Source organism: Cibotium barometz, chromosome 31 (genome assembly GCF_041138505.1).
Source record: "Cibotium barometz isolate CiBa-2024 chromosome 31, ASM4113850v1, whole genome shotgun sequence".
Taxonomy (NCBI): Eukaryota; Viridiplantae; Streptophyta; class Polypodiopsida; order Cyatheales; family Cibotiaceae; genus Cibotium; species Cibotium barometz.
Window position 1 is genome coordinate 9,422,596 of NC_141076.1, and position 6,000 is coordinate 9,428,595.

The following is a 6,000-nucleotide window of genomic DNA, read 5'->3' on the forward strand; positions in this document are numbered from 1 at the left end:
GTACACCATCCTTTGTACCCCGCTTTGCTCTCTCTTTCCCTGCAGTCATACCCGCACAAGCCCCTATATAAACCCCCAATACTCCTCCATGGCCGACACCTGAGACTCTGTGCGGAGACTATACCCAACAGCCCTCTGTAGTCCATACCTGATAGCCCATCTCCTAGCAAACCCTTTTCAGCCCATCTCCAAGTAGGTTCTATAGAATTGTTTTTCAACATCCCACCCTTGTGTTATGGAGAGGGTGTCCTAAACTGCTCTCCCTTCCCCCTCGGTGTGAATAGACTTAAGGGAGAACTCTTCTAAGTCCAAGCTTTTGCCCTCAAATTCTAGCTTAAGGACACATTCCCCCCCATTTGCGGTGACTTAAGTAAGCACACTTTAGCTCTTAGAGGTAGTTCCCATGTGAGTTTTATGCTCATAAAGTGAGCAAATGAACTCCGAATCGCAATCCGACTGAAGTGTTGAATTCGCAGCAACGCAAGATATGCGAAGGTGGATAGAGTGGATCCTCCTCAAAAATGCCAAAATACCATCTCTCGAGAAGCATGCATAATGACAGCCCTAGAGAGGGAATGCCCAAATGCGGCCCCGACTCTCTCCTAGTAGAAGTCCCACAAGGAACCAATGGCCAAGTTAGCTTAATAATCATTTAAAAAGAGGTTTCTTGATTAACCTTTAATGTTAGCATTAATTAAGTAAGAAAGAGGGTGCTACTTTTCCTTGCTTTGAAAATACCAAAATTCTTGTGAAATTGTTGCTTTCTCGAGAAGATGATGTGGTTTCTTGTGTCCTATGGTTTAGTAATTGTGTTGTTATCTTGACTAAATGATGAGTTGGCCACCAATTTTAATGCTTCTTTTGGCATGATTAATGTTCATTAGATGGTATACATTGATTTTTGTTCAACTATGGTTTTCATGGATTCGAGGAGCTTCTATGCTTTTATCCATGGTTTTATAAGGATCTTGATCTTTTGGATAAAATCATATGCTTTGAAGGTAGCATTTGCCTTCATTTTTTGCACTTAATTTGGGAGTATATTGCTTGTACTTTTGTACATATTCCAACTTGGATACCTAGTTGTTTATGTATCTAGGTGAGTTATTTTTCTACCCTAGCTTTAGTGTGTTTATTGGGTAGTTATCATTAGAAAGGCGCCAATAATTCAAGATTCTTTTCTAATGATGTACTCAGAAAGAGTTATTCCTTGATGTGGTCTCAGGTATATAGAGACAGGTTTTAGTATGTGAAAGTCTGGGATAAGGCCATTTTATTCCTTTTATACAAGATTTTATTTATATTTCCTAGACGACATACTAGGGAGTTTCAAATTGGTAAGGTATGTATAAGTGGTATCATGGTGGTATAGGACGCTAGTGATCCCTCACATATATTATCTTATGGGATAATTTGGGCTCAAGATTGTTGCTTTGCTTACATCACTTAGAATGTTGACCTCAACATTCAAAGACAATCTCATTTTCTAAATTCACTAGAAGTTATAGTGTGGGCATTCTCTAGATAAACTTCTTTTATCTATAGCCTGCATGTATTGATGAGTGTAATCTCGTCGGCATTTTCATTTATTGAAATCTCTTTCTTTGGAGTTCAACAAGTTTATCTTGTTGTGTTCAGATTAAGGAAATTTGGATTTTTCCTTTGTTGGCATTTTTTTTCTCTAGTTCCGTACTTTAGGTGATTTATACAGTCAACCTGATGGTTTACAGATGGACATATGTGACTCATTCGAGACGCTGATGACTCTCTATGTTGATATGGGTAACTCGAGATGTCAATTATTCCTTGTGCAGATGTGGGTACGTCGAGGCACCAAGATGAACCCCTGGTTTCTACTGTTATAATGTCATGTTTTCTTCCTTTATTTTGAATGGTTTACAACGAGGAAATTACTTTGAGTATGAATTCCTCTAATCATCCGCAGTCTGATGGGCAAACAGAGTGTATGAATCAAATTGTAGAGGATATGCTTCGTGCATATGCCTCTGGAAAAGCATCAAATAGGGAAAAATATATTCCAATGATGGAATTTGCCTATAACAGTTCTAAACATACAGCTATTGGTTTTAGTCCATTCATCCTTATGTATGGGTATCAACCCAGGGCACCTATTGATGTCGGTCTTAAAGGACATCGAGCTTGATGCATCGAGGGATTTCTTGCATGATATGCAGGAAATGCTGACCGAAGCTCGAGATTCTATCAGGAGTGCTCAGGATAGGGCACGGTTTTATGTTGATAGAGGACGCTCATCTCGGTCTTTTGAACCAGGAGCGTTGGTTTATTTAAAAGTTTCTAAAGACTCTCAGACTTTATCAATGGGAAAATGCTCGAATTTATCTCCTAGATATTGTGGTCCATTTCGATTTATACATCGGATTGGCACAGTTGCGTATGAACTAAAACTACCTCCAATTGTCAAAGTTCATCCAGTCTTTCATATCGATAGATTGAAAGGGAAACTAGGAGGTGAGGATAACACAGTTACTCCTCAAGAACTCGTTGAAGTCGAAGAATTATCCTATGTTCCATATGAACCTGATAAGGTACTTGAATTCAGGGAAAGGAAACTTTGTAGTTAACTAATCCCTGAGGTTAACATTAGGTGGAAAGATAGGGAAATAGAGGATTCGACTTGGGAGTTGATTGATATTGTTCAGTGTAGTTCTCCTTCTTTTCATTTGCAAGAGTGCAATGTTTTGAGAGAGGGAAAGTATGTTATATGCACATTATGAGTGCATATACTAGGAGGCTAACCCACATTAGGCTTGTGAGCATGGGAGCATGGGAACAAGCTCTAGTGGAGCATGGGTTAGGACTAACCTTAAGGGTTAAGGTTAGGGTCAGGCATCCAAGGGTCACACATGGGAAACGGAGAGTCAAGAGTCAGTTGAGGGCCCTCCTATATAATAGGGGCATGGGGCACACTCAAGGCAGGGCTTGGAGGCTTGGAGGCTTAGGCTATGGTCTCTTGTGTAGAGGATCATATCTACTCACCAACCATTTCACACTATAGCTACATGCTATTGGATTGGAGTTATACCTCTTGATGGTATGGGACATCAAGGTAGACGTATCATGTATTTCATTTATAATCCATCTCTTGGGCTCGGGGGTGGTTAGATGGATGAGTTTATGCCTGATTTATGCATGTTTATGCATAATAATTATCTAGAGAGATCTTAGGGTTTTAACAGTAGTCCCACATCGTTTCTTTATCCTCCTGCTTGAGGTTATATATTTGTGCAATGGGGCTCCATCTAGTTCCACTAGGTAAGAATCCCACTATAAAGGTGGGTCTCAAGACCTTAGGTGACCTTTTTAAGTGGGTTTAGTGACTGCTATAACCACTAGCATGCTTTCCCTTTAAGGCAAAGTCTGAATGAGAAGATCTTGGTAGGATCATCAATCCTTCCCATGGCCTCACAAATTTGATCAAACTTCTCTAGGTACTACCGAATAGGATCTCTAGTTCTATCAAATTCGGTCATCATCCTTAAGATATGGACTGGCTTTGTTTTACCTAAGTGTGGGCCCCTTGGTATTTTGTTTGTGGCAAAACCCCTTGCCATTTCAAACGCAATCCTAAGCATATCTTCTGAATATTCATGTGGTGGGGAACGTGAGGAGGTGGTTACACAAGACCCTTTGTTTCAAGATACGTAATATTTCGACCTAGGGGTTAGGTTGTGTAGTTTCCAATTACACTCGTCCTCCACCAACCTACTGCAAGCTGGTAGTTGCGTAAGACCCTTTGTTTTAGGGTAAGTAATATCTTGCGGGGGTTAGGTTGTGCAGTTTCCAATTACACTCCACTAGCCTATTGCAAGCTTGCTATGACTAAGGACGCGTTCTGTGAATGTGTTATACGTATGGTAAATAAAAGGGCGAGTTTACCATGAGGATGAGCAGTGAAAACACAAAAGAGAGCAAGGCTCAAGGGTAGAATGCCAATTCGAGCCAAACCTTGTGCGCAAGTGGCATATCCAGCCACCAAGGGTTCAACAAGGGATAGAAGAACCTAGGATCCAGCATGAGGGCAAGTCACACACCTGAGGCAGATCGAGCGTGCCACAAGAAACCAGACGCCAAGGTAGGTGCAAGGATCACAACTAGTTCACCAAGGATCCGGCTTGTGCATAGGGATATCTAACAAGTAGATGTTGGTTTACGTGTGTGAATCACTAGCCAAGGACATTACATGGTGCAAGGTCAAGGGAAAAAGACACGTGAATGGTGCTCTAGTTGGGCTAACTCAAAAAAAGAATCCTTATCCTATCTAGATAAGTAGGATGGGTGGAAAAAATCATCATGCCTGGAATTCATTTCTCCTTCTCTCTTTCTTGTTTTTGTGGAGGAACACCGCCTTCCCAATAAGATTTTACTATTCGTAACATTTGGTATCAGAGCATACATCCACGACAAAGGTGATTGTCACTCTACAGCCCGATGACGAGATGACCATCCGACGGGACACCTCACCCACAAGCAACACTAGGGCGACAACACAAGGTGCCACCTAGTAACGCCACCTAGATCAAGCGTAGCAGGCCATGAGGGTGAGTCACTTCATGAGATCTCTCTCTCTCTCTCTTAACTCCATGGCTATGACTACACTCAATACTATATATATACACTCAATACTATGTATATCGCCTTACAATCTTTTTCTCTATGGAATTTGGGAATTTCCGCCCCTCAATTCCAAGCCATGAGCATCCGATGCAACACCTCACCCACAAGCAACACTGGGGCAATGACATAGGGTGCCATGCGGTAACACCACCCATAGCTCAAAGTGTATCAGGCCATGAGGGTGAGTCACTTCATGAGATCTCTCTCTCTCTCTCTCTCTCTCTCTCTCTCTCACACACACACACACACACACACACAACTTGATGGGCTAGTTGGCAAACGGACAAGATTCCTTCCATGCTATGTTCACAGCTTGTGAAGTCACTGTTCGGGAGCGACATTGCAATGAGTTGGATGTATTTAATGCATAGGCCATTCAATGTCCCAAAAGGCATTAGGTATGACCCGCTTCTTGAAGAGGGTTGGGTTATGTTCTACACTGGTACCCCTTTAGGGGCTTTTCCCAGGTGGGGAATCTTTGCATTACTACACCACTTGAAGAGGGTTGGGTTATGTTCTACACTGGTACCCCTTAGGGGCTTTTCCCGGGTGGGGAATCTTTGCATTACTACACCACTTGTTGATGACTACACTCAATACTATATATATGGCCTTACAATCTTGTGGAAATGTGGGAATTCCCTCCCCCCTCAATTCCACGTTAGAGCGTATGGCCACAACAAAGGAGTGACCGCTGCTCTACATCATGTACTTCATGAGGGCTCTCTGCTCTACATCATGTACTTCATGAGGGCTCTCTGCTTGATGGCTATGACTACACTTGATACTATGTATGTAGCCTTAAAATCTTGTTTTCTCTATAGAATGTGGGATTTCCCCCCCTTCATTCCAAGCCTCCCCAGCGCCTCCCCCCCATAGGAAAAAAAAGAAGAGACTTCTCCCCTTTTGTGAAAGCTTTCTTTTGGGCATCTCTCTCTCCTTACTCGATCAAATTTAAATCTGATTTTTGCAACCTCTTCGTCAAAGAAAAGTGTATCAATTAATGGAGATTTTATTATGATGTTGGTCATGCCCATTCTCCATCAAATTTCTCTTCTATGGTGTCATGGATGTAACTCTTACTCTTCTTTCGACTTTTAATGCTCTAAATAGGTTATCTTTGATGCATAGAAAGCAAATAGCTTCACTGAATTATGCATCATTTTTGTCAAATTGGCATATACAAGTTTTGGTTTTCAGCATAGATACACATTGAATCGACTATCCAAGAAGCATTCACTAGGCTTAATATTTTTTATTTTTTTAAAATGAACTTGTAGAGACAAATAACGTTATATAGACTTTGTTTATTGGTGGTTAGACTTTGTTGAAGATTAATCAAAG